Source organism: Odontesthes bonariensis, chromosome 23, assembly GCF_027942865.1.
Source record: "Odontesthes bonariensis isolate fOdoBon6 chromosome 23, fOdoBon6.hap1, whole genome shotgun sequence".
In the NCBI taxonomy this organism is placed as follows: Eukaryota; Metazoa; Chordata; class Actinopteri; order Atheriniformes; family Atherinopsidae; genus Odontesthes; species Odontesthes bonariensis.
In genome coordinates, this window is record NC_134528.1 from 9,706,658 (window position 1) to 9,733,727 (window position 27,070).

Consider the following 27,070-nt stretch of genomic DNA (forward strand, 5'->3'; position numbering starts at 1 on the left):
AACAGTTCCCCTGGGGAAGGGCAGCTATCAGAACGAGATTCGAGGAGGACCGTTCTTAGAACGGCTCTGTCCGAATGCGGCTATTATCCAGTTGCACCTCTCCTTCCTCGCTTTCTCTTTCTTTTCTTTTTTTTCCGACTCCCCTCCAACTTCTTTCTCTGGTCAAAGAAAACCGCAACGAGAGGACGGAGTTATTATGCTTGGCATGCCTGCGGGGCACGAGCTTTAATTTGGATGCAGCCCAGCAGATCAATCCCCTCATTGGCTGAGTTACAGCGCCGTCAGAGTGAGTGGCCCCACGTAGCAACTTAGCTTTTAAAGTATGCAAACCAGACTGCTCCACACAAATAAAGCACACCGCATTAATCCTGTGTGCAAATGACTTGAGTAGTGGATTAGAGCTGGAATGGGCGTTCATGGAATACTCTTAAAGGCTGAGAGGATGAAGTTTGTTCTGTGTTGGAGTAAAAGTGTCACCTGATGGCCTGGATTCAAAACGTGCGTGTACCTGTAGGTGATACGATCAAAGTTAATGTGGCGTGGTGGATTCGGAGAGGAGCACTCATGCCTCTCACACACAGTGTGTCACACTCACACACTCTCTCGGGGTGTTTTGCATAATTTGCAAACATGTGGATGTGATTCAGAGAGCGGTTTGGTGGAGTGTCAGCGAGCCTGCAACATTTCCACTTTGAGGATTTCCTCCGGCTTGGAGAGCGCTCAGCCCGCCTCTGTTAGCGAGCCCCTGACAGCAGACGGGGTCCTGAATTCATTTAGCGGTAAACCCACGAGAGTAAACAATAAAGTTTGTTCATGTTTGTCCATTATTTTCTCATCTAATCCTTGAATGATTTTTGTCTGCGTATGTGAAAGATAGTTTCAGGACTTTGACTATTATGTGATCACCTGATCGAAGTCATTTTGCCTGAACGTCCTGGTTCTCCACCTCTCTGGACGAAATGAACAAAAACACCATTTCTCAAGCACTGTTTTCGTGTTGTTGTGCAGGATTTTAGGTCAAGTCATTTGGTTCAGCCTCTTTTTCTCAGAGAATTGATATTATTAATCTCCAGCTGAACACATTTTAGTGATTATCTATGAACAATGTTGTTTATATCGTGTATTATTGTGTATATGACCTCAGAAGTGAGAAAAACAAACTGCCACGTGAATCCTTTTGCACTTCTGCAGGTTTTTAAACAAAAATCAAAGTTAAATCATTATTATGCTTACTGTGTAGTTATAAAAGTTAGGGCTGGGCAACGATTAAAATGTTTAATCTAATTAATCACATGATTTCCCTGATTAATCACGATTAATCACATTTGTACGCAAAATCCAAAAATGAATTCAAAAGTAGTGTATAGCTTTTAGCATTTAGCTTTATTTTAAATGTGCTGCCATATGAATGAAAGTGCCATAACATTTGTTGTGCAAACACACTTTTAACATCAGCATCTTTCTGTAGTTTTTATGTAGAAGCCTCGCTCCACTGTCTGTTTCCTTGAATGACTTGCTGCTATCAGTTGTGTGTTTTGCCTTTAAGTGATATTTTAGACTGGAACTACTACGCTGAGAAGACAATTCAACTTGGCAGTGTTTACAGATGACTTTGGTTCTGTCGACTCCGCCGTCTGGAAGAACTTTAAAATGAAAACGGCCGAATAAAAGTTCCGTACCCTTCTCCAGGTTTGGTGGATCCACCGATTACTTTATTTTCTGGTTCCGCAGCAGACAGCAACAGACTTTTACAAAATAAAAGCCTGTGAGCAACAGACTTTTACAAAATAAAAGCCTGTGAGCAAAAGACTTTTACAATAATAAAAGCCTGTGAGCGACAGACAGCGACAAACCTGCGCTAATGCGCGATAAAATATTTATCGCATTAAATAATTAGCGAGTTGACGCGATAATAACGAGTTAACTCGCCCAGCACTATATAAAAGTAAAATAATTATGCCACGATGACCCTGAATGCAGCATTTATCCATCATTTCTTTAGTCTGTGGTGACATCCAGCTGCTCAAACTGCGAGCAGCTAATGTCCAGAAGCGCCAAAATAACCAGTTACGCCACAATTAGTTCGCTTAACGACCAATCCCACCGACACCAAACTATTAACCACGGTTTCATACATTTTTAATTCTTTTTTTGTTGACATTTTTGCTGAAATAAAGGCATGACCTCAGTAATCTCTAAGAGATGAACGGCTGCATGAACTTAATGTACGATCACAACTTGAACTGTGTGTCCACATGAAGACAGAAGTCTGCGCCTACTGTCTTTCTGTCTGATTGAAAATGCCGTGCATGCGCTCTGTTCTTTGTTAAAATTCTGTGTAAGCATGACATGGAACATGCAGCCTGATTTCCATTTCTGCCAGTCAGTGCAGTCGGAATCCAAACGGCTGCAGACGGAGCGCAGGGTTTGTTTACTGGGGACAGTCGTTCTGAAGTCGAGAAAAGGAAATGTGTTTTAATTATTGCTCTCTGTTCCAGAATGATGAACAAAACAGCAACTCCTATTTACACAGAAGACCCCGGCAGAAGGGGGGTCGGGGGGGCTGTCAGATTACAAATGCATCTGCAGCTTCCTCCAACAACTGCAGAGCGGCCTCCCCGTGCACGGCCATAAAGATTTATAGTGGAATTATTTACACATGATTATTTACTGCGTGTGCATGTGTTTGATTCTGCCTTGACAAGCTTTTATATTTCCATTTTCCCCACCTAAAGCGTCCCTGAAAGGTGTACATGATCTGAAGCATGCAGGGACGTCTGCAGCGCACATTTCTGCCAGAGACAAAAGGATGCACAGTATTTGATGTTTACCAGCAGCGTGTTTCAGTTTGATTTCCCCAAACATTACATTTAAGACTGCAGGAGTAAGTTATTGCATTGCTGCTATCGAGCATCATTCTGCTCACGAAGTGTTGCTCTATGGGACGAGCACAAGATCGTGCTTGTACGGATTCTGCCTCGAGACGTCCCTCCCATTTGTATTCCACAGGCTAACAAAGGAGATTTCGAATAGTGTGCAGGAACTGGCTGCCAGAGAGACGCGTTCTCTGAATGTTTGCCATCAACTCGCAGGCAGGTTTCTCGCTGACATATGATAGAAGTGATTTACAGCATGTACATTAAGGAGAAAGATAAAAACTTTTTTTTGGGTCGTGCTAATTGGCTTTCTGTCTGAATGTGAGAGGACGAGTTGGTTTGGTGAGAAGAACTCAAAGCAAAAGATGAACCGAAATGTAAAAGATGTGGCTCCATTTGTGCCTCTGAGATAAACGAATGTCCTGATTCTGCCATCAGAATCCAGTTGAATAAGGTTTTGCTGCAGCTCCTGAACAGGAAAAAGCACAGAGTTAAGGGAGCTGTTTCACCTGCACACCATTTTAACAGCTTATTATCCGTCTGCTGATAAAAGCTGCACTCATACACCGGCGCTGCCTGCCAAAGCAAACACGAGTAAAACAACGCTGATGGTCTACAGTTCATCATGAAATCTAGTATTCACACGTCGTTTGGATTTTACAAGAGGGCAGGAACATTGGACTAAGGTCTGCAGAGCAGCTGAAGCCCAACAGATCTGAACCCTCACCTTCTGCGACACGAGCAAGAAAAATAGCAAATGCACCAGAAAAAAACATGCATATAGGAAATATGATCAGATCACAGGTCAGTTATGAGGTAATTACAGTGTGTCAGTGTGGTTGGGGGTGGCAGGAACCGGGGTAATTCACCAACTAAGGTGTGACAGACTAAATAATTCAAATGAAACTGGAACTATCGGATGCATTTTTACCTGCGCTGCGAAGTAACAAAAGTGTTTATAAAACGTTTATAAAACAGTCGTTTTAGGTGTTTCATCGATGGCGCTTTTCTGGAAGAAGCTTGTTCTCATTTGCAGCAGATGATAAATGTTAAAGAAATGTTAAAAACAAATCGAATTGAATAGAATCTTTCTGTTCCCGGGTCGTCTCTGTGCTTGCGTATGTCGGTCTGAATTGAACTGTCTTATAAGGATGAGACGCATACCGCTGCAGCAAAGCTTTGTCCAATGCATGGAAAGTGTAGCAATTTGGCAAGGCATCTTTATTTATTCATTTCATACCGCAGGCAACTCAATGTGCTTTACATAAAGACAAGGCATTTAAAAGAACAGCATAAAGCAGCATAAAAACAAGCAATTTAAAGAGAATAAAAAAAAAAGAATAAAAATTAAAACACACAGTTAAAAGCAATCAAATAAGAGGGGAAAAAAGAAAAATATAAAACAATTAAAGAGGATTTATAGCATTATGCTTTAAAATTATTTAAAGGAACTCAACCATAAGCACACGGAAAGAGAAATGTTTTTAACCTGGATTTAAAAGTGCTTACAGTTGTGGCTGATTTCAGTTCTGCTGGTAGTTTGTTCCAGTTGTGTGCAGCATAACAGCTAAAAGCTGCTTCACCGGGTCCAGTTTGAACTCTGGGCTCCACTATCTGACCTGAGTCAGCAGATCTCAGAGCTCTGCTGGGTTTATACTCTACCAGCATGTCATTAATGTGTTCTGGACCTAAACCGTTTTGTGATTTGTAGACGAGTAGCAGAACTTTAAAATCTATTCTGTATCTGACCGGGAGCCGATGTAAAGACTTGAGAACTGGAGTGATGTGATCTCTTTGTTCTGGTTAAAACTCGGGCTGCAGCGTTCTGAATGAGCTGCAGCTGTTTGAGACTCTTTTGGTGGAGTCCAGTCAGAAGACCGTTACAGTAGTCAAGTCTGCTGGAGATGAAAGCATGAATCAGCTTCTCCTGATCTGTTTGGGACATGAAACCCTTCATTCTGGATATGTTCTTAAGTTGATGAAAGGCTGATTTGGTGACTGATTTGATATGATTGTTGAAGGTCAGGTCTGAGTCTATCAGCACCCCGAGGTTTTTCGGACTTGGTCTTTAGTTTCTAGAGACAGTGACTCAAGATGTTTACTGACAGCAAACCTCTTCTCTTTGTTGCCAAACACAATGACCTCAGTTTTTTCTTGATTTAACTGAAGGAAATTTTGGTTCATCCACTTTTTGACTTGCTCTAAGCCAGTGATAACTCACTATCTTTTTCACAAGAGCCACATTGGCAGAGCAAAATCAAGGGAAGAGCCACTTTTACAACAACATACTAAAGTCCCCTTTTGCAAATATGCATTTCTACATATAAAACATCCCACAAAAAAAGAAACAACACAGCCAATACATTTTCAATTAAGACCACATTTGCCTTAATACTGGGATGAGCGGAAGCTGGCATGCATGTTCTTGACTTTCTTCATGTTGTATTTGTAGTTTGTTGTTGTAATCATAGTGAGACATTCAGGTGAGCATGGTTTTTGTGCTGGTTTTTGCCCTTTTTTTAATTAAAAACCGATCCATTGTGCCTGCATCTCGCGCTGGCTAAAGGAGCTAGTGTGCACTGCGGTAAAGTGTGACGGTGGTTTAAGCGGGCTGCGTTGCCAGGTTTAACAGTTCCCCCTTTAGGAAACACCATTTAGCCTTAATTAATACTTAATAAAAATACTTAATACTGTGCAGTATTCACTGTATTTTATTTGAAAAAATGTATTGTTATTGTTACCATATTGTTATAACCTCTATAGGATTGCAGTCATCTGGAGACGAGATATATCTGTGTGTCATCTGCATGGCTGTGGAAGTTGACTTTAGAGTTCTTCAGAATTTGACCCAGAGGCAGCATGTATAGGGTGAACAGAAGGGGTCCAAGAACTGACCCCTGAGGAACTCCACATGTAATAGCCACTCGATCAGATTGATCGAGTGGCTTGAAAGACTTGAGAACTGGGGTGATGTGATGTGATCTCTTTGTGCTGGTTGAAACTCGGGCTGCAGCGTTCTGAATGAGCTGAAAAAGAGTCTCACATTACTTCTGATAAAATCAATAAATGGGATCTTTGACAGGGCAGGAATGCTCTGCATTGGTTTTATCTGTAGAGACATGGAGCTGATTACAGCCCCCGACTCTCTGTAATTAACTAAAACTCTTTATTGCCAGGCTTGACATGAAGTCCAATTACAGGGAGCCACTAAATGGTGTGAGAGTGTGATTTGTTTGGATGAAATGTTTGTTTAGATGGACTTGGAGGAGCCACTGGTACTCCGTGATGCTCTGAGAATCTGACCTATTTCTGAGTGTTATGCAGATAAAAAGGAAAAAAAGAGAGAATAATAAGAGTTGGATTTTCTCTCTTCATGGACAATTTACCCCAGAGTTGTGATGGGGCACTTTTTACTGTGTTTTATTTGCAGGGATGGGCATTTTAAGTGATTTTAGACGTCCGCTGATCGAGCCGATAAAGGTGGATTAGTCCCTGCGTCGTCATTAAACTGGCATTCATCACCAGAGCAGTCATTTGTTCCTGTCACACGAGCGTTTAGCTACAACAAAACCGGCCCTTTTTCCTTGTTTTTTTCCCCGTCTGCTCTTTTTGCTCCTCATCGCGTCAGTGGAACCGATTAGTCGACTTTTTAAAGGAGTCGTCGACTTATCGGCGCCGCTCCAGCTAATCGATTAGCCGTGCATATCCCTGGGCTTTTGTTAGTAGTCGCACGTCTTTATTGCTCAGAAAATGAAAATGTTTCATGTTCTTATCTGTTTCCTGTTTCTGATCCTGTTTGATCAAACAGCTGCTTTTTGCACGGTTTTATTGCACAACTTTTCGCTCAATATCGAGGAAATAAACACCTAAATATGCCAATGAGATGAATTAAAATAGTTGAAACTTTATCAGTGTTATTGTATATCTGGATGAGTTCAGTTTGGTTTCAAATGACATTTTATTGAGTTCAGAGGAAATAAAAACAAGCAGAAAAAGCTCTGCTCTGTGACCCAAACAGTCCCGAGCTGCATTGGGTTTCGGCTGGCTGCAGTTGCTTTATGGTCAGTGACATAAGAGGTGTAGTAGGAGAAGGTCGCAGTCGGGTCAGACACAGTTTATTTCTCGAGTGAGCCGACGACAGCAGCTGATCTCAGGGTGATGGCAGCCAGAGCAACACTCTCAGAGGACACTTGGCCTTCTTATTTCTCTCTTCAGAATGCTGTTGAATCACCTATGGTATTAAATCCTTCCTGCTCGGTATAAAAACTATCAACTTTGTGTCTTTATTTAGAAAATGGGACCTCACAATGGGACTCGGTACAGCCCTCTTATAAGAGATCATTTCTGTTAATGAAAACAGCCTTCAGCCAATCAGAGAAGAGTAATCACAAAGGTGTTTCCCAGTGAGACCAGAGATGGAAATGAAAAGAGCTTAGAAATAATAAGAAATGTTGTACAATGAAATGACTCTGAATAAATATAAATATCAACAGACTTGGCCTCTGACCATTTAACTTTCTGTGTTTCTTAAAAAAAACCAAACCAGGGTATGATGTAGGTTTCATTCCATTCAGTTTAAACACTACCTCCAAGTGGCTGGCGGTCGTGTCAGTCCCATGTGTGGATGCATATTTATCCTTTTCCCTGCCGGCTGAGAGCTGGCTTAGCATATGAATTAGCTGGATAATCGAATGCGCGGCCACACGGAATCGCTGCTGATGGATGAGAAAACGCTGCTTCTGCTCGGACCTGGTTAATAGAAGATGTCACACGGGTCATGAGCTTCAGTATCGTCTGGATCAACGACTAATGAACGTCCCACCAGCATCAGTCCAGTTCCATCAGTGGAACAGATTTCGAAATGAGAGACCACGGAGGATGTGTTGAACCCCTTTGACGTCTGCAGTTAATGTCCTCATTGTTTCAGTGACACTTTTTTCAGTTCTGAACGACACTTTTATTTCTAAGAAAGCTTTTTTATCTCAGGAAAAGGGGGAAAAACATGCTTTTTCTTCCTTTGACAGCTGTCTAAAAGACAGCTTCTGCTACATCTCAAAGCCTTCCATTAAGACTTCCCAAGTGTTTCTTTTTGAAGGTGTAATTTATCAATAAAGAAGGAGCACTTCTTCCTTGAGTGGTTGCTGTCTGCAGACTGTCAGCTGCTGTTTCTGTTGAGTATCTCCACCAGCGATCGTGTCTTCAGTTTGCTTCGTGCCCCACAAAAAGTTGGTTTGGTTTTCCGGGTTGATATCTGACATCATCGTGCACCTGTCGGATTGTTTAAGCTTAGAAGTCGTGCACATTGCTGTCATCCAGCATGTTTACACTATAGAAACCTTCCACCAACCAACCATCTGGATTATCTGGATAAACTAGAAGCGTGCAAAGAGGTTTTGGGCGGATATTAACTGGAACTGGCCGTCCTGTTTTTTAATGGCTGTTTTATCCAACGTTGCACTTTTTTAAATTCATTATTCATTACCTGAAGCATGCACTTTATGAATAAAAGATCCCTCTGCAGCACTACTTCTGTTAACCTCTAGATATCTGTGACAACATGAATGCAAGTCTCTGACATGGTGTCCAAACGGTTACCTTGCAGTAATAATCTTAGTCCGGTCATCAAATTACGTTTGAAACGTGAAAGCAGAATTTATTCAAAGTTTGCCCTCGAGGCTCCAAAGCTCATCTTTCCCTGCAGATGTTGCTTCTGTGATGGTATGTTGAGTTACGAGTGAAAGTCTTCCTGCTGCCTACGGGTGGATGTTAGACTGGTGGAACGATTGAATGAGGTGGCAGCGCGCCGGGTAGAGAGCAGGGGAGGAGCATCGGCATGTAACGGGTGACAAAGATCACTTTAAAAGACAAAATCTCCTCATGCAAACAAAAACAAAAACCATTTTAAATGTGTGAAATGCACGATGCAGCATATGAAATACCAAAATCATAATCTTCTGTAATAATAATAACTTTTATTTGTATAGCATCTATAAAAATGGGTTTTAAGTAGGGCTGGGCAACGATTAAAATTTTTAATCTGATTAATCACATGATTTCCCTAAATAATCACGATTAATCGCATTTGTACGCAAAATCCAAAAATGAATCCAAAAGTAGTGTATAGCTTTTAGCATTTAGTTTTATTTTAAATGTGCTGCCATATGAATGAAAGTGCCATAACATTTGTTGTGCAAACACACTTTTAACATCAGCATCTTTCTGTAGTTTTTATGTAGAAGCCTCGCTCCACTGTCTGTTTCCTTGAATGACTTGCTGCTATCAGTTGTGTGTTTTGCCTTGAAGTGATATTTTAGACTGGAACTACTACGCTGAGAAGACAATTCAACTTGGCAGTGTTTACAGATGACTTTGGTTCTGTCGACTCCGCCGTCTGGAAGAACTTTAAAATGAAAATGGCCGAGTAAAAGTTCCGTACCCTTCTCCATGTTTGGTGGATCCACCGATTACTTTCTTTTCCGGTTCCGCAGCAGACAGCAACAGACTTTTACAAAATAAAAGCCTGTGAGCAACAGACTTTTACATTAATAAAATAAATAATAAAACCTGCACTAATGCGCGCTAAAATATTTATCGGCGTAAAATAATTAACGAGTTAACACGATAATAACGAGTTAACTCGCCCAGTCCTGGTTTTAAGACGTGATTTTAAATATTTAACTGAATCTGTAAGCTTCCTCTCCTCGGGCAGGTCATTGCAAAGTCGAGGGGCCCTGACAGAGAAGGCGCCGTCACCTTTAGTTTTAAGCCTCGACCTTCCCGGGACGAGGATCCAAGGCCACGTACTGGCCTGTAGCATCCAGCCGGGCTTTAAAGGTGATCAGTAAAATCCTAAAATCGATGCTCAAACACACAGGAAGCCAGTGGGGTGAAGCCAGGATCGGGTTGGTGTGATGTCGTCTGCTAGCTGCTGCATTCAGGACCAGTTGGAGACGGGAAAGTCGATTGTTAGTGACTGTCGTTAGTTTATGTGACTGTTGTGAGATAAACCCAAAGGGCACCGGTTCTGCTCCGGGTTTCTTTGGATAATTCTGCATGAACTGGAGAAGAATAACTTAATTATCTTCGCATGGTGAGATACGAACGGCCTTCAGCAGAAAAACAGGTTCTAAAGTCCCAGAAATGCATCTTGTGTAAAAGATTAAAGTGGAATAATTGTGTGTTTTGTGTCCAAGTCGGAGCTTAAACCGAGAAAACTTGTTGACTGGTAAGTCAAGTAGTCACTTGAAAGTGCTGTTAACATGTCATGAGCTATAGTTTTTACTCGCAGAAGATGCAATACCAGAGGGATTTATACACAATCGTCCATTCAGTACGAAGACAAACGGATATGTTCGATGCTTTGCTTCAGTTATCAGGAGGAGTCGGGGGGCGAGTGGACCATTAGCTCCACTAAGAAACACTCACGTCAAGGTTTTCACCATTTATATAATGAATAATGACGTAACATTCAGTTTTTGAGGCTTCAGTGGTTGAGCAGCTGTACAGGGAGGATGCACAGGTCAGTGCTGTTATGTACAGGCTGAATGAGGGACTTAATGCATCCATTGTTTGGACAAACTCGATTGCGGTAGTTGACTGTGAAATGACTTTCGGTGCTACTGTGGGGCTGTATCTGTTGTTCATCCACGTAGCCGAGTCATTTACTCTTTTATTGCTTTTCATTCAGATTGATAAAAGAAATAAGTCGGGTCTTCTTGTGAATTGTGTGTTTGAAACGGTGTTTTAATGTCGGTGTGTTTATCTCGCTGAGGAAAAGGTGCAGATGTGAGGCGTGATTCAATTTGCCTCTGCCAGATTGCTTCTTAATATCCACAGCAACACAGGTAGATTAAATCCTATTCAGTATAAAAAGATTGATTGTGAAATTAAATTGACTTAAATGGTCGTGCATCACACCAGCTCTGTTCTATTCATTGCCTTTTAAAAAGAGAAAACATTTATTTTGTGTGCAGTCATGCTGAGGATGCGTGCTCTTTTCAGCTCTTTTCTCCTTGACATTCACAACATGTCCGACTGTTTTTTCTATTACAAATTGATGTTCTTCAGCTTTCTATTCATCGACCATGACTCTGACATCTTGTACAAGGGAGAACACTATTCTACTCGAGCTAACCGCAAACTTATATTTAATTTAACATGCATATACAACACAAAAGCATGTGTTAGCCCAGCCAAAACTACAAAATCGGAGCTCGAAAACACGAACTTAACACATCAAGAGATCAAATCCCTCCTGCAAGTAGAAACCTCACATGGACCAAGAGGCTCTGCGCCTGCTTTAGAGTTATTGATACAGCTGAATTCCCAATAAAGCTGCTCTCATTCACACTTTTTTGTGTAATTCCTCAGATACCGCGACTGAAAATGAGCCATTTAAGTGTCAACTCACATTCTGTCGCTCTGCTCTAATAAAATCCTGACTTTAACCACGGCATCGTCTAACAAAATCACCGTTCAGGTAACTTAAAGACGGCGTGTGTTCAGTGATCTCACCGATATTTACATGTATGACGATCTCCCACAGAGACGTAGAATGTTCTCTGCTGTGCATGTGTCCTGTTATAAGGACGCTGGTCCGTTTAAACGGCCAAGTCGAGCTGTAACGGTGTCATAGCTCTACTCAGCTATGCATGTCACCATGCTGAGTAACATGCCGCACGTGTTACTGTAGAACTGCTTAATGCCTGTGAGGTTCAGGCACCCAGAGAGCACTGCTTTAAAAATAGGTACAATTCCTTATATAATGCATATAACCAGGGATGTCCCGATCCGATCACGTGGTTTCAGACTTGATCGAAATCGGACGTTTCATCCCGATAAGCGATCGGATATGTAGCCTATCTATATATGTATATTTATTCTCATTTTTTTTTTTTTATCAGAACTATAATATTTCAAAACAAATGGGGAAAAATAACAGCTTAGTATTTACTGTTATGTGGTGGTACAGAGTCAGACCGTCTCAACCATAGACATAATATACGTAGACGCCTCATAGACTCATAGACTATTGGAGCTGACGTATTATCTTGGATGGGTCTCCAATGCCCCCACATTGCATTTCGACTGAGGAAGGTGTATATCCACAAATACATATATATCCCTGCAGTGTGGAGGTATTTTAAAGTGGACGACAAAAACGTTGCGATTGCAAACTTGGGATTTCAAGAGGTGGCAAGGACATGGCTAACATCCTTGATGAGAACAGGAACAGGCTCAAACCTTCGTTTACGTTCCGAAAAGCACATTACTGGCCTTTCTTTATAACACTGTGACACTTTTATTTGCTTATTTGTTTACATGCCTGCCAGGTATTTCAAGTCGAGCTGCTGCTCGTTTGTATATTAGACATTGTTGCACGAAACTACAATGTGAAGAATTTGTTTATTACTTGATTACTTTTTTTGTTCAAGCTACCTCACAGAAGTGCTCTGTTCATAAGTGTTAAATGATAAAATAAGTGAAATTTTTTTTTTTTAAATCAGGGACATCCTGGATTTGTTTCTTTGCCGTTCTTCATTTTTTAAAATTTACTGTAGAAGTATCGGATCGGGACTCGGTATCGGCAGATACTTAAAATCAAATGACTCGGACTCGGGGGGGCAAAAAAACCTGATTGGGACATCCCTACATATAACCAGAAATATTGCCTAATTTTGGCTTGTGCTAATTTAAAATGAACGTAGGTGAAACTGGACAACTAAACTTTTCAGAGAAAGACTTGCTTATTTCAGCAATGTACCAAACCACATTCTGCAGGTGTTAAACGAACTTGCCTGCAGTCCAGACTTGGCATCTTTTAAAGATATTCAGCCTGATATTCATTCAATTGTGTGACTAATGAAGCTACCCAACCGTTGAGCAGTTGAAATCCTTAATCAAGCAGCAATGTAAGAAGATTGCGTTGCTTTAACTGTATAATTTGCATCCCTACTTCCCGAACTAAAACATGAAAAATGCTGTGTTTGTGCTATTTTTTTTTTCTATTCTACATTCTGCCCCAACTTTAAATAGACCTAATTGCTTGAAGACTAAAACGGCCAAGACGGTGATTAAGGGAATACCAGTGAGTTCTGCAGCAGGGATTTCCTGAACAGACACTGGGTTTGTGCAGTCTTGACCATTTGAAAGTCATGCTATTAACTCCCCCTTGATTTCTCAGGCCAGCCACTTCATTTAGCTAAAGGATTAGAATGGTAAGCCTTTTAGTGCTAAGCCGGTTACATGAAAGTCTAACGTCGCTTTTAAAACCTTGCACCTCTCTTGCACCCGCAGACTCCTCCCATGTTGTCCCTGATTCGGCTGCACACACATGCATCAGCGGCGATGTGGTTTTCCCTCTGCTGGAGCTGAGGCAATCTGTAGGATTTAGCTAACCCCTTTCTCACAGGGTCACTCCGTAAGCCTGTTCACCCCGTGGATGTTTTTGTTCTTCTTTTGTCTGCAAAGAAACGAAGCATTCATGGATTTTTTATTTTTTTGGTTCTGATTGCAGAGTTCCCCGAAACTGTTGGGATGAAAGCTGGCGCCGAACGTGAGCAAAGAGGTCGGAAGTGAGGACTACTGACCACCAAAGGGTAAGAAGCGTTTGCATGGCTCTGAACAGGAATGAAACCAAGTTTGTGCACCCACACCAGAGTGAAAACCAGCGTGGGTCTGTGAGTTGCAGGCTGGTGGAAATCACAATGCCTCGTTTGCACAGGTATCAGATTTGCCTTTTCAGGAGGACGTGTGTGCACGGTGCATCTGCTTTGAGCAGCTCAGTCAGCTTCCCAAGATTTATCAGAAAGTGCAAGAGGCTGAGGATTTCTCTTCTGGAAGTATTCCCCTCTTCTGTCTCTCTCTGCCACCTGAGAGGTGTGTGGATTTCCCACGCTTTGTGTGTACACTGAACTTCACGTGGAGATCTGTGAACGTGCACGGTGGAATTGGCCTGGAAAGGCAGCATGTTTTCTGGAGCTTTTCCCCTTTTTGTCTGCCGGCAGTGCGCCGGCGTCACATCACACATTTCAGTCGTAATTGCAACAGTCAGCACTTTTCCTCGAGAGTGTTATCTTGCACAGCATTGGACTTTTCCCCCTTCTTTTTTTTTCCATCACGGTTATCCACGTGTTAACACATGCTGCGCCTGTCATAGCCGTGGCCACGGCGACCGTACACTTCTCCTGCTTTATGTTTGTCCTCATTTAACAGCGCTGGACTTTGCATCATTGTTTAAGGTTGGAGGCTGTTCGCTGAATACAATCAACTTTGTTTGCCGAGGAGGAAGAAACACTCCAGCATGTGTGATACATTAAGATAAGAGCTGCAACCCGATGACTTATTTTTCAGGCTAATATTCCATGAGGTAGTTGCTCCAGATTCTGGAAGGAAAAATGCCAAACCCTCAGTTTACCTCTGAAGTGTACAGTGCTGTTCAAAAGTCAGCCCTCATTTCTTTATACGTTGCCAAATAAAACAGGAAATAGGTGCAGTGAGTTACTGAAACAGGTGCAAAACATAGATGTCTAACATGGAGCCCATTCCTGATGAGGCTCGGGCCGACAGCAGATGGATCAGCTGAAGGTCCAGATGCATCTCTCAGCTCCTGTGTCAGGTCTTTGCTGGATTTTTTTCCTCTTTCTTTAAGGACATCACTTTGAGATCCTGTTCATCTGTGTTATCTTTGCTGTTTTTCATAGATGCAGCTAAAGAAATGGGAACAAATGATGTGTCTCTGTGACAGGCTGCTGGGAACAAAGTGCCTAAAGAGCCAATTTAAACCTGATTCTTTGCTAAGTTGTCTGTTATGTGTAGACACAACAAGGACTGGACTGGAAAAAGGAGCAAAGCAACCTGTAGAACCTGCATGAAATTATTCTGTTTACTTCAACATTAACACATCAAGTTTTGGGGAAAATCCCATCTGTGCTACGAACCAACAGACTGTAACTATCCTGAGACTGTTTCTCTGCCAACTCTGTTTTTCTGGTGGGTGTTGGGTAGATACTGCAGAGAAATATCTCCACTGGATGCCTTTAAAAAGTGGAGATTCGTGGCAGAATCTCTTCTGCTGTCTTGTCTGTAGGGACACTCGAGGAGTTGATCTCTCAGATCTCAGACTGGTGCTCTGATAAAGGTTTGGTTACACTGCAGGGGAGGGAGGGAGGGGATGATTTATCAGGGGACTCTGCTGTCACTTTTATCAGATGAAATCATTAGCCCAACTTCCAGCTCTCTGTCTTTTCTTTTTGCAACCAGAAACCCGTTGTGTAGCCGGTTTGTGTTGCTACTTGAGGGGAATGTGAGCTGGAACTGTGATTTCTGCCCAGGTTTGTTGGATGCGTTAGTCGGATCCCGTAGTCGTGCATGTTTGGGATCTGCAGTAACACATGCAGAGATGTTGATGCAGTTGAGCGATGGTCACTACAGGCCGAGAGCAGATTTTCTGTTGTGGCGGGTTAAAGGGATAGTTCGCCTCTTTTGACATGAAGCTGTATGACAACTGTGGTGGAAGTTTTCTCTGAATTACGTTCGTGGAATCCCAGCGGCAACAATTCAGGACGAACTCACGGTTAGCCCTCCCGTAGCAAACGTTTGGAAGGCTGAAATTTCATTCAGGACGGCCAATCGCTTCCCGTGCCCCGTCCGAATCCCACTTCTGACACCAAACTGTGGTGGAAGTTTTCTCTGAACTCCCTATTAAGGTTTGCTTACCTTCCTATTACATCTGATGAGAAGTGAAATAGACCTTTCAATGTTTCTGCCGGCCGGCCACGTGTTTATTTTCTTCTGCAAAAGAGGTGCTAAGACACACAGTCAACACCAGTCAGCGTTCATGGTGAAGAAAGACCCAGGACCACTGTTATGGTCATAAATGATATTGCTAATATGGGATGTCATACAGCGTCATGTCAAAAGAGGTGAACTATCCCTTTATTTTGTTTATTTAGTCATTTATTATTATTATTATTAGTTGGTAGTAGTATTTTTACTAGAACTGGTATTATTGTTGTTGTTGTTAATATACAATCATTGTAAATATTTATAATTTTTTTAGCTACTTAACTAATTTGAATTCCCCTCATTTGGGGGATGAATAAAGTATTTTTTTATTCTATTCTATTCTATTTAAATATCTGAGTCAAAATGAAGAAACCTTCACTGGACTGAGGGGTGAGTGTGCACGCTATCCTCTCAGGTGGCAGAGCGCTCGGGCTCAGCCTCTCTCTGCCCATCTGTCACGCCCATCAGGGGAATCACTTTCCCGCTCTGGCACAAACGCAGACGAGCACGTGCCCATATGGGCGCGCTTTCACGACCGCAAATACAAACACACGCACACACATAATGGGAAAAAATAAATACCCAGAAATGGCCAAATATGCACAAACATCCCCGTGCACACAGTCACAAGCAAACACAAACACATTCAGATCCTGACGAAGATAATATGGGAGCTTTGCTGCTGTTTATCTCCAAACGGGGAGTGCTGGTGATACAATGGGAGTATTGTGAGTGGGCTCCGAGCCAGTGGCTGAATTGCCTCTATTCCCTGGCAGTTTGACTCACCACCTGGTTGGGTAATCCAGCGCACGCTTCGGGATAGCTACCGCTCTAAAACCACAGTTTCAATTAGAGGGAATTTCTCAGATGGCAGATAAAGCTGTGGCATTTAAACCTGAACCATTACAGCCAGCCAGAAGCTGCCTCTGCATGAACACTGTACCCCCCTTTTTCTTCTTGTGACATTTAAATAAGCATTTTTCTTTTCTTGATAATCAATAAGCTAACTCGATAACCAGCCTTGCGGCTCTTGAATGTCTAGACAGAAGAGACTTTATTAAGGAAGTTGGAGATTCATTTAGTAGGAACATTTCCACGCATTGTGCCGAACGGCATTTACAGGAATAGAAGAGAAAATAATTGGATAAAGACGCCAGCTAATACCTGTTTGAATTAGATTTTTTTCTGGGGAGCTCGGCCGGGTCGCGGCGTCGCAGCGGAGGCGAGATGCTGTGAACACGTTGGGCTTCTCATTGTCTCCGCCTTCAACAGGAAGCCCGTATCGCAGCGCATGATGTGCAAGGTGCTGCTGAACTGTAGGATCAAGTCAAACCGAAGGGGAGCGCGTGGTAGTTTCTGAAACCGTGTGGTTTCTTGGACAGTTTTCACATTCGCTGAAAGGAAGTGGCTTCTGCCTCCTAAAGCACTAAATGTTCCTCTTTTTGCAGCCTTCTTGACACTCATTCATTAATTTTTTCATTCATGCGTCATGATCATGTCGGCGTCGGTATTGAAAGCAGGCTGTGTTCGGGGTCAGAGAGCGGGCTCGGGCGGGAGAGTCCAGGCCACAGCTGGCTGACATGTGAGAGTTTGTTGTGTAATGTGAAGGAGGACGGCTCCTGCTTAACCCTCACGGCTCTGCAGCTGATTGGTGCTGCAAAGAGAAATCCAAAGAGGTTTCAAGAGGTTGTCACTCCTACACTGGTGCTGGTAGGTTTAGTTTGTATTATAAGCTACATTCAATGTTATTGTCAGGCCTCGTTTTGCTGCTACCTGGATTCGTGCACTGAAAACTTTGCTTATCAGTAAATTTTAAAGACAGATGTTGTGTTTTGCTTTGCTCAGTGTTTTAATTCTAAATGTTGGTAGCCGGTCGTGCTTTGGCCACAGTCTTTGCATCAGACGCAGTGCTTCACGTTGGACATTTTGACATATCTATCAGTGGGGTTACATGGCACTGAAAGGATCGGATAATTGGCTAATTTACAATAAGATTGAGTTACACTGGAAAAAATGCCCCTCCAAAAATAAGTAAAAAAACAACAAATACGAGACGTTTTTACTTGAAATAAGCAAATAAATCTGCCAATGGAACTAGTGAAACTCGGCTTGACAATATTTCTTGAAATAAAATGTGATATTTAGGACTTTTGAGTTAAAAGTGATCTTGAAATTAGCTTAAAAACCTCTTCAAATGAAAAAAAAAAGCTTGTTTCATGTGAAATCCGACTCAAAACAATTTATTTTCAAGACTTTTTCACTTAACAAGATATTCAAGATGTATTGTATTAAAACAAGTCCCTATATCTGGCTGAAAAAGTACATGTTTGGCAGTTGTGTCTTATATTAAGTGTAATGAGATACTCAATGAGAAAAATATACTTGGTAAGATTTCGATTTTTTCCAGTGTATTAAGTTCATGTAGACACCTTAATCTGACAAGAAATTGGATCGAATGAAGTTACTCGCGATTAAGACCCCGAGATAACTCGGTTGAAAGTCACTCTAAACGGTGAAGCACGTGGTGAATTAGACTTTGCGTTCTGCGCATGCTCCAGATGTTTTCCCGGGGTCGTGACCCGGAAGTCAAAGGAGACGATATTCCTGTTGTTGTCGCCGTCAGAAAGAAACAAACAACGCGATGGAGAATGCTCCGTTGTGCATCATGTTTGTGCAACAAGCAGCTCATCACAGACCAAATGTAGAGGGACGTAGCTTCATCTCGCTCTGCGTTCTCCATCTTTCTCCAATGCCTGAGTTTGTTGTTGTTGTTGGTGGTGGTGAAGAGGTCAACAGGAAGTGGCTCTATTAGCAACAGTTGAAATGGGTACAGCGCCACCTATCATACCGGGGTATGACACGCTTTGTGCCTCTGATCCAATTCATTCACCACCATATATCCAAGGAGAATTACCCTTGCTCAACTAATTCTTATTGTAATTTAGCCAATTATCTGATCCTTTCAGGGCCATGTGACCCCACTGACTGACTCAGAAGTTGTCAGGCTGTCCAAAAGGCAGATATTTTGGTCTTTTTATTTTGAATTGGGTCTGGCTCAGAGTCTGATGCCATCTCAGTGAGAAGCCTCCCTCTGCAGCCCGCCGGGGGCTTGGAAACTTATCCTCCCTCTCTGCTGTGCTTAGGTTCTTCCTCCGAAGCCCATCATCACTTTTAGAGGAGGCTGTCACAAATGTGCATGCCTTTAACCAGAGCCTCTATAAAAGTCTGTTTTCACCCGTTTGTGTTGAATTGTCTCGGGATATAATTAAAGTACGAGGAAAAACCAAGAGAGAGAAACTTGATTTTTAGCATAGAGACTTATTTTCTGGATTCTTTCTGCCTCGGATTATTCTTCTCATCATGTTGAGTGGAAATTCTCATTCAAAACTAACGATTGGATCAGTTATTTATAGGCGGATAAGTTACTTTTTTGGGGTAAAATGCGCAAACGTTTGATGATGTGAACACAGTGTGCTCATCTACTCAAGTTACTTGTTTGAACCTACAGTGAATACAGTCGCTGGATGAGTTGGAACCAGCTTTTGTTTGGAGTTCATCCTTCGAGGGAGGAAATGTTTCCAAACTGCTCCCGTGGGTTAAGAGATAGTGGAGTTTTTAGACTGATGGCTGTTTTTCTCTTATGCTCTCCAAGTTGTAATCAGTTTTTAAAGCAGTTTGTTGTATTTGGGAGCCTCTTTGCAGTTTGATTCCTGAGCTTGGCACTGATCCACCGCCTGGAAAACTGTTAATGTGATGCAAGCGCGACCGCTGCGAAGGTCCTTTTCAAGTCGTTAAGGAGTGAGCAGAGGGAACGCAAACCTCGTCGCACGCTTCGTTTCGGGTCTTAAAGGAAACGCTGGATCCAAAAACTTTTTTTTTTTCTTTCATAGAAGCACTGAAGCAAAAACCAGTCTGACAAGAGAAGGTTTGATATTTTCACACATCTTCATAATGCAGTGCAGGCCTCAGGCTGCGAAATGACTTCACACGCGGTGGACCTGGATCCAAGACGGCAGGATGTTTACATAGTGCTGTAAGTGAAAAGCCTTGGGTGATGAAAAGCTTTTGTTAATTGGATTTAAATACTACTTTCGATGTTTGCACGCCAGAGGAATCATTTGATTTACTTATAAAAAGTGTTCAGGGGTTTTTGTGTTTTAGAGTTTTGGAGTTTTGTGACTTGGGGGGGGGGGGAACACATAGGGACACAGAATGGTCAAATTATTCCCTTAACGATGTACTTTTAATGCCTTTAAGTTCAGATTTGTTTCAGCTGCACCTCAGTGGCAAAGTTTCTCTACAAAAATGTGCAAAATGTGTCATTTTTGCAAACATCACCCAGAGTTCTGCGCTGCTCAGCTGGCTCGTGTTGGTTTTCTTCTGTTTCCCTTCTGTTGTTAACATAAGTTCAGCCATTCTTTGCATTTTGTCCCACTTTCTCTGAGTGGCTTGTCTCCACCCGCCTGCGTAATCTCTCCAAAGTGAGTGTCGTTTGGGGCCCAGAACAGGTGCAGCACAGAGCGATGTGAACACGTTAGCCGCCGCCACGTTCATGCACGTGTGCAGTGTGCTGCTAGAAAACGGGTTCAAAGGGCTAAGCCACGCCACGCTGACCTACTCTGCTCTTTAATGCCGTCCTGGAGGTGTTTACATGGTGTCCTGCACTGTCAGGGCTCGGCTGTGTGGGATTACAGAGAAAGAGCTGGAAAGAGCTGAGCTGCCGCCGGTTTCCAGGTTTAATGAGTAACACGTCGCCGTGGAAAAATGGAGGAAGATGCGAGTGTTGCTGAGACGGGAACATGCTGGCTCTCACGGTTCTATGTAGAGATGCACCGGCTGATCAAACTGACCTGCATGCGCGGTGCGTAGCAGCTCAACGCGCCCAGAGCAAAACAGCTAAAAACTAGCAAGACTCAGGAAGAAAACATGTTACTGATTTGGAGTTATTTCACTTTGTGCCAGGACGACCCAAAACACGCTGTTTGTAATGCTTGCAAGTCAAAAGTAAGGCGCGGGGGATCAACGCCTAAGACATTTGGAACAACAAACTTAATACGCTAATAGGAAAAGAAGCACCTAGGTTTGTTTAGCAAAAATAAGGAGGAAAAAAATAAATCTGCTCAGGAGGCACTGTTGAAACTCTCACTCTATTTCTTATTTGTGATGTTTTATTCTTGAAAAGGGGGGTTATGATAGCATATAGCCTACCACTAGTTGTATTTTTAATTGCAGTTATATAAGCAAAATGTTGTCTGGGAGAAGGGTACTTGTATTAAATTTGGGAAAGGGTACTCAAGCCAAACAAATATAGTGTCTATTATATGATAGTAATTATTTCTTAGATAGAAAATTGGAATATTGGAAAAACCGGTTTTGGCCAAGAATTTTGCAATCGGTGCATCTCTAGTTCTATGGCGAGCGTTCATCACTGCGGGCAGCGTTGATGTCTGATAATAACTGAGAATTATTAAAAGTTGATTTCAGAGGTGGTCGTGTTTACCACTCTGAGACTCAAAACAAAAGCCAGAATGTCTGCAGTCGGCACGTTTAACAATGCGAAAGGGATTTACATTGATTATCTGATCAAATTGTTATCAGATGTTCTCTGCATGTCAAGAACATTCGATAATCAGAACCAGACCCTCTTTTTTCCTGAAGGGTAAAAACACGGAGAGAAGGGGGGGGGTAATGGTAAAAGGAGGACAAAGAACAAAAAACCATTTGAGACGCAGTGGAGGGGAAAGTGGGCAGAAACGGCCTGAGAGTGGTGGGCAGCATTAACCAGTTTTAGCGAAGGGCATTCCAGCTCCTTTGTTGTCGAGCCACAAATATTCCAGCCTTCCCTGCCTGCTCCCACTGCTTTAGCTGCACAGACCAGCTGAACTTTGGAGGACTCCGGTGAAGGCGGAGACCAGGGGAGTGCATTAAACGGCTGCAGTAGACGTCAGTTTCGGACCCGGCAGGTTAATTAAACCTGGCTGCTCCCTGGCGCGTGCAGAGGAATGTGCGTGCACAAACACGTACGGCACACGGGAGAGTTCTTCCCATGAGCATTCCAGCAGGTACAGAGGGGATGGGCACGGGAATGTATCGGCCTTACCTTTTGTTCTGTATTTGGACGGGTTCCAGATCAGTGAACCGCGTTTTGCACCCTCTCATTAAAGTCTCACTTCTGTAAGTTAGTGGGCTGGTCTCAGCACGCCACGACAACTTAAAGCCACTCTGGGACATTCTCCCTCCATCCCATCGCCAGGCTGAGAGAAGCTGGATGAAGGTCTTCGGCAGCAGCGTTTTGCTTTTTGTTGCAGCTCGTTGGCGTTCCTTATTTTTCCCGTTTTGTTTGAGTTCTCTGCCGGCTGAGGCGTTATCTCTGTTGCATTAAACGGCCCACGCGCCTTTCGGTGTGGCCTTTCCTCAATGGAACATCATCCAAGTCTTTCAAGGTTAGTTTAGTTGAAGTTGTGCCAGCTTGGCCTGACACACCTCCCCGTGTCTGTGTGTTTATTTGCAGGATGTTATCTGGACTCAAACTTCCTCTTTAAGCTTTTTATCTTCACGTGTCTCTATGCTGTCATGCATTGCCGCAAATCGCTGGATTTAGTTTTTTATAAACTCTTGGAATGGAAAATGGATTGAAAATAGAATTTTTTTTAGCTTGACCTCTGACCTCTCTGTACAAGTCTGAGGAAAGCCTGTCTCATTATATTCCCATGTCACCCTTTTCCCTTAAAGGTCATCATAGATTTTGCCATCTTGCCATGAATTCATTGTTTGTCTTGAAGTTGAAGTTCACAGAAAATCGTTCGTTCTGCTGTTGCCTCATAAGCAATGAGTTACTGGAACGACGCTGGCCTTTGACTGCCCCGTGTACATGTACATACATATATATATATATATATATATATATATATATATATATATCACTGAGATATAGAGACCCTCACAGATCACAGATAGGAGGATCCTGGCTTATTGGATTGACAAAACAAACTTTTATGACATCTCAAACAAGATCTTCAGTCTGGGCCGTTCATTCAGTTGATTAAACCTTGTTTGGATGTGTTGAAAGCAAAGAAGAACAAAACACTGAAGGACTCAACTGCCGCTCCTCTAGTATCCAAAGCCATTACCTCTACAGAAACCGCTGATATTTCCTTTCTTTACAGGCTGGAGCCGGTTTATTTGCTTTAAAAATGGCATCTTTCCCGCTTTAGTGTCAATATCTAAGTCACGATAAGGTCATTTGTTTTGAAATACAGGCTAAACTGTTGGCAATCGTAGGAAAATCCCCCCTTTTTAATGTAATTCATTCACAGATGTATGCAAACTTTAGAGGGGACCAGGGTGTACCCCGCCGGTCGCTCCCTGGCATCTAGGATAGGCTACACGCCCCCCCCCCCGCGACCCTGAGCTGGATCAAGCGGGTATGTGATGTGGTATCACTGCATCTGGACTCCACACTGCGTGTGTCCTTGTCTCTCTGTATCTCCGGGTGCGTTTGTGTGCTCATCTCACGCTGAGCGTCCTTGTCTTCAGTGCATGTGCATGCCCAGGGCAGCGTGTGTGTGTAGATGATTCCAACACTCCTTTCACTCGTGCACAGAGACGACTGCAGAGGCATGTCTGGGGATGTGGTCAGGAGAGGCCTGTGTTTTATGGAACATACTGTACTAAGCTGTGCCGCTGCAGTAAAGGTGCCATAAATAGACGGCGCTGATGAAGGAGAAGAAGAAGAAGAAAAACGGGATTCAGTGTGAAGCCGACTCATCGAGCCGGTTCCTCTTTAAACACTCAGCCGAGAGCTTAGAGATCCCTGGAGGTTCAGGCAGACTGAGTTAAAAACAACATCAAGGTATATTACATAAGCTTCTGTCGAAGAACAGAGCTAAAAGGGCCAGTTCTCTTAGGTGGGCTTTAGATTTGTGTGCCTGTACTCAGGATTCAAGCTCAGGAGTTTCAGGACTTTCATTAGGGACGTACCATACAGTCATAAATTCTTACCTTGACCTAAGGGTGTGTTTGTACCTGATTTGAAGCACACCCACGTGCATAAATCATTGTTTTAAGACATAAAAAGAGAAAACAGAACAGATGAGCCTAAAAACTTTGTTTTTTTTTTGGTTGGCTCATCTATAAAGGAACACTTCAGATGTTTTTTTTTTTTTTTTTAAGAAAAGTGTGAAGGAGAGCCACAGATCCTCTCCTCCTATCAGGATCCTATCCTTTCACTCCTTGTTGTTGGCACACGGATTCTTTTTCTTAGGCTTTCTCTATTGAAGTGGTACCAGGGAGGGATGCACCGATCCGATATTTGGATCGGATATCGATACCGATATTTAAGAAAATTCGAGATCGGGTATCAGTAACAATGGGCCGATTTATATCGGCCGATTTTTTTTTTTAAATTAAAAAAAATAATAATTATTATATTTTTTATTTAATTTAAAAAAAAAACTTATTATTATTATTATTATTATTATTATTATTATTATTATTATTATTATTATTTTACATTTTTATTTATTTAATCTTTTGTGGTGAAAAAAACTTGTTAAATTGGGACTACCTCGGATTATTATTATTTTTTTTTAGTTTTTACTAAGTTAGAGAAGTTATTGTTTCCTTCAGATGCTTTTATAATGGATGTTTAATTCCCATTTGCACTAAACTATATAAAGAGCTGATTGCTATTTATTTTGAAAGTCTACCAACCAAACCAGTGAAGCTGTTGTGTTTTTTTTTTTTCTCAATTTCAGCTCTTTTATTATTCAATATTTGGATTGGATTTTGAATCCCTAATTGCACCGACTAAACCAGTTACACTTGTTATATTTTTATGGTTCAGATTGTTTTATTGGTGCACATTATTAAATAAATAAGTAATTCAGTACATTTACATCTGTTTATTTGTTTTTTTTAAAGAATAGGAAAGAAATGTTTGAATCAAGTCTGATGTTGCCTTGCACAACAGAATGATCCCAGGCTTTTCCACACAATGAAACTTACCGTTTGTTACTGAAATTCCTGTTTTTCTGTATCGGATCGGTATTGGCCAATACTAAACCTCAGATATCGGTATCGGAGGTGAAAAAAGCGGATCGGTGCATCCCTAGTACCGGGGCCTGGTTTAGTTTCAACCTGAATAAGAATTAGCGTCCACTGTTTTCAGCACCGTAAAAGCTTTGCAAGAACTGATGCAATGAGAGGAGCTTCTGCAAGTGCTCCACCTTCCCAATGAAGTAGTCATCAGGTGACAAAGTGTTCACAGTTTCCAAACATGACTGTCATGATACGAGCGGGTTGTTGCATTGTGTTCGGTTGTAAAGTTTGAAGCAGTTCTCATGAAGCACCAAGGCAGAGTTGGCTCAGACATGGTGAAATACTGAGAGAATGGCAGAATCTGAAAGGGACAGATTCATAGTTTAGTCCAAAAAAAATTGGACTGGAACGAGACAGTTGGAGGCAGCTTGGAGCAGCTTTTCCCACAATGTAGTGATGTCAAAACAGGCGGGAGTCTCATTGTTTCCTCCACTTCAGTGTTCGGGGTCAGTCTCTGGTGATGCCACATGTTGCCAGAGTCTGCCGAGGGCTTCATTTAACGTGTCTGGAGTGGGAAATTGTCTGAGCGACTCACTCTGAGGAAGAGGTGTTCTGCCTGTCCTTAGTTTGCTTTGTCTAAACAAGTCGCAGTGGAGCTCACACGGACGGGTGAGGACTGTTTTCCTAGCCTGATGTGAAGGTGAAAGGCAGATGGATGGGAGAAAAGAATGTAAATCTGTTGCTAGGAGACCTGTTGCCTTGCGCTTACCTTCTTCTTTTCTTTTTTTTTTTGATCAGAAAGCACTTGAATGAGAAGTAAAACTCTTGGACTCTTTCTGTTTTCTTTGCTGCGACATCTGACGTTACACATTTGTAACTCTGCAGCTCACCGGCTGTCTGATTGGCTCCCTGCGCACACTGCACCCCCGATGTTCCCATTCCCTCATCCCCCCTGAGTTTGTTTCGCCATAGCAACACTTGCATGTCTGTGCACACACTCGCGTAGATGCTTAATATTCACCATGTCTTAACCCCCGCCGCTCTTTTTTTTTTTTTTCTGTTCTTGGCTGTTTTTTTCTGGCCTGCCCCCTCTTTTACTGTATTCCTTCAGGAATTTTTGGCCCCCATTCAAAAATCCTAAATCAACTGCAGGCTTCCACAGCAGCCTGGGCCCCTTCGCTCCACGCCTGTCACCCCGCATGTTGACCCCAGGGGGTGCTTTTGTAGAGAATCACACTGAAACCATAGAAAACGTGTCAGTTGAAAGTTTTCCTGTCTGTCCGACAGCTTCTTACCACCCTGTCTGTCTTCTTTCTCACCGTTACTTTCCAGTTGTGCTTCTTCTTCTTTTTGCCATTATCTGATAAACAGTCCGGCAGCGTTGAACTAACCCTGTGACCCACGTTCTTCTACAGCCTCCTTCAGAAATGGCTGAATTTGTAGCACCCAGGTCGGATCTCGTTACACTTTGTGAAGAGTGAGCTTAATAGTTTACATGTGTATCATGGACGTATGCCGGCACATATGCAGATCTTTAGATCTTTATCATCCCTTTCATTTTCTCATTTTTCAGATATTCTACTCGCAGTAATGGTTATAGAGTTAAAGCAAAGTTTTCAGCCTGCACAGCTTTTGTTTTTTTCCTCTCAAAAAACTGCATCTTTATTCTTTTTCATCGATTTTTATCGATTCGATATTATCCTGTAATAAGGATACCTTTAAAAGATGAGATTGCAATATTTAAGTCTGTCTAAAAACAAAAGCAAGTGCTGTTTAATCCCTCCCTTTTTTCTTTTTCATGATTATTATTCGACTACAGCACCACAAGGCTCATATTCTGGGGGATGTACATACATTTCTGTGCTTTAATGTTAAAAAACACCGGTGGTACATCTCTCATCCTCACCTGTATCTTTATAGCTTTCCTTCAAAACACTCCGTTGGTCCAAACTAGGGAAGTACAAAGCAGGTGCTCGTTCTTTAATAAGGGTTTGAAAAGCTAGCAGTTAGCTTAGCTTTCCTAGGTTAGTCATGTTTTATGGAGACGGTCCTTTCATAAACAAGCCCGGGGGAAAAAAATGACCAATAATGGAATTCAAAGAAAATTTGATCAGGAGAGCAGTGTCCTTTAAAGCAACACTAGATAAGTTTGTGAACCTTAAAACTGTGTGCTTCTGGCTTCTGTTATGCACATTCACGGGCCTGAAACTGCCCTAAAGTGCCCAGAGGGCTGAGATACCGCAGTTTACAACTTGTGTTTCCAGTCCCGCATGACGCAATTTTACGTGACATTTCACACATTTGACAGTCCTCAACTGTAGGAGGGGGGGGTTGTTTCTTTCAGGTGACTGACTGTGACCATCTACCCA

General features: G+C 42.3%; 1 protein-coding gene across 4 annotated transcripts in view; it reads left to right on the forward strand.

Moving 5' to 3' along the window:
- LOC142374372 (thyroid hormone receptor alpha-B) overlaps positions 1-27,070 on the forward strand; it is a 170,104-nt gene that overhangs the window by 15,310 nt on the left and 127,724 nt on the right. For 3 of the 4 annotated variants that reach the window (XM_075458022.1, XM_075458019.1, XM_075458020.1), the window contains exon 2: positions 13,393-13,474. The gene's annotated coding sequence lies outside the window, so the exon portion shown is untranslated. Of the gene's footprint in view, positions 1-13,218; positions 13,297-13,392; positions 13,475-27,070 lie in introns of those variants that run through there. The other variant, XM_075458021.1, reaches the window with a different exon arrangement.